General features: G+C 40.3%; 1 non-coding gene across 1 annotated transcript; it reads right to left on the bottom strand.

Annotated features, from left to right (window-relative positions):
* Positions 1 to 2,112: 2,112 nt before the first annotated feature.
* LOC120076952 (small nucleolar RNA R71) lies at positions 2,113 to 2,219 on the bottom strand. Its single transcript, XR_005481697.1, has one exon. It is a non-coding gene; the product is annotated as a small nucleolar RNA R71 (small nucleolar RNA).
* Positions 2,220 to 2,709: the final 490 nt, after the last annotated feature.

The following is a 2,709-nucleotide window of genomic DNA, read 5'->3' as shown; positions in this document are numbered from 1 at the left end:
TCGGCATCGCATTTTAACAAAACTATTTATAAACAACTTTTCTCTTTAAAGTATGTACAGTATAACACATATACAACATGGCTTTAAAGATGGTAACGCATGCTGGATAAATCAATACATATACATATGTAAATAGTTTTTCAATAATATGGATGCGTTCAAATCACAATTCAAACTTGCTTGGAAACCACTTTATAAAACTAGTGGGCATGAGAATTATTTTTGCAAACATGCTTTCTGTAAATGTTGTAATCAAAACAGTTTAAAAACGTTTTAGTTCGAAAATATTTTAGCCACTCACCTCGAACTCTTAAGAACTTTTCACTCTAGTAGCTCTTCGGGTCCTTTTTCACCCCTAGAATCCAGATTCAACTTACAATTTAGATTACTCATAGTTTCGAACCTTATTTGGAAATACTTCCTTCTTAAAACTTATTCTAAAATGTCTTAGGAATCTTACCCTAAACTTTAAGCTTAGAATTCCTCGTGGTTTGGCCGGAAACTCAAAATCTTTAAGATTGGCTCAGACTGATCCAATAGTCTGACCCTTCTGCATTTTTCTCAACCTCTAGCTCAGTTCCTTTGAGCCTTTTCCTCCAGCAGCCCTACTCTGAAAACTAGACTTCTAGAGCTTTCAGATGGATTTGAAATCACTCCAAACACATGAGTAGATTGGAATATCTCCTCATCCAAAGTTGACACATTCCTTTGAACCCTCACTGCTCTCTACTTTCTCTACGAAATTTATGATTTTATGTGATTTGAAAATGAAATCCCAACTCCTTATTTATAGGCATTCAAATTGCTCGTGGGATTGACAACACCTACTTGGCTGCATGGCCAAATGTTTATTCCTCCTTTTATCAACGTAAGCTGACTTCACCTTGGTTCAATGTGTTCTTCCCAAACGTATCCAACACAATTTCTTAGAGTTTAAGAATTTCTCTTAATTGGACACCTAGATTTTAATTGACGTTATCCCTTACGTCTTCAAGCTTTGTTTGTATTCAAATCAGGTTTTTAAATGCATAACCTACCCCAACGCGTCCAAATACATCACCCAGAAGCTTGCTCGGCCGTTCAATGCATTAGCGAGGCGTGGGCGTGACGTTCGAATCAGACAAAGCAAGGCTAACGCATAGGCGCTCTCGCTCTTTCTGCTCTCAGTAGTGTCGCTCTCTCCACTCTCAGCAGTGTCGCTCTCTTCACTCTCGCTCTCTCCAGCAATCTCGCTGGTCTTGCTCTCTCCAATCTTGCTTTCTCTCTCGCTCTCTCCAACTTTTCTATCCACTCTCGCGCTCTCCAGCTTTCTTGCTGGTCTCGCTCTCTCCACTCTCGCTCTCTCAAGCTTTCTCGCCGGTCTCGCTCTCTCCCATCTTCTATCCAAACTCGTTCTCTCCCATTTCCTCCCCAATCTCGCTGGTCTCGATCTCAATGATCTCGCTTTCAACGATCTCGCTGATCTCACTCTCAACGATCTCGCTCTTAGCTATTGCGAATTGTTTGTCTCTGTGCAATTCCTACACGATTGTGCCACTAGTCACTTGCCTTCCAGTGCTTTGTGCACAACACGCATTTCACATAAATTTTTCATACTTAGCAAATTTTTCTCAAATTTTCGAAACTCATTGTCCATATTAATCTTTTCAAATCTTCATTCCTTCTTCACCATTTCACACTAACTTTCTCATCAACCTACTCAACTTAAATTATTTAAGGAAAATCTACTTAACACTTAAAAATTTCCTTCCTCTTAACTTAGGATTTAACTTTCACTTAGTTAATTCCTTTTATCTCTTGCTTAAGTAAGGAAAATAAAAATCCGGGTTCGAGATGAAGCTAGTTATGCTGTAGATGATTCAGACTACCGGACAGTTTGGCGGAAGGCGTCGCGAGGATTCGGATGCCCATCTCCGATGTTTTATTGAAATCTGCAATACTTTTGTTTTCCCAAACATCTCAGCTGAGGAGGTTCGACTAACGCTGTTCCCATTTTCATTATGCGACCAAGCAAGGAAATGGGCATATTCTCACGAACAAGAGGAGATCATGTCTTAGGAACAAATAGTAGAGAAGTTTATGAAGAAGTAATTTCCCCCGACAGAGAACGCAAGAAGGAGGAAGTTGAATACTAATTTTGAACAAGATATTGACGAATCTTTTAGTGATGCTTGGGCGAGGTTTAAGAGATTGGTGTGAGATTGTCCGCACAATGGCTTACCCGATTGTCTTCAAATGGAAATTTTCTATCATGTTTTGAACCTTGCATCACAGATGGCTGCCACTGCGGCAACAACTGGAGGTCTGCTTGACAAAACATATGACGAGGCAAAAAATATCCTTGATCGCATTTCGAAGAATCATGAAGACTGGAGGGAAAGCGATCACAGACTTAGAATTAAAGATAGTGACGCAAGTAATGGGGTCATCGTATCCCTACAAAACCAAATGAATGCGATGATGAATCTAGTACATGGCATCGCAATCAATAGCCCAGGAACGCAAAGGGGGCATGTCAACGCAATCGATCAGACGAGCGCAAGTTGTGCCACTTGTGGAGAAGCCCATCCGATGGAAGAAAATTCGAAGAATCCGCAATCTATATGCTTCGTAAAGAATAACCCCTTCTCTAATACTTACAACCTCGAGTGGAGAAACCACACCAACTGCACGTGGAAAATTCAACAAAAAAGATTTTCAACCCTTTGC

This window comes from Benincasa hispida, chromosome 4, assembly GCF_027475165.1.
Source record: "Benincasa hispida cultivar pf3 chromosome 4, pf3_genome.v1.1, whole genome shotgun sequence".
Classification (NCBI taxonomy): domain Eukaryota; kingdom Viridiplantae; phylum Streptophyta; class Magnoliopsida; order Cucurbitales; family Cucurbitaceae; genus Benincasa; species Benincasa hispida.
The sequence above is the reverse complement of the archived record's forward strand: the minus strand, read 5'-3'. Positions and strand labels throughout refer to the sequence as shown.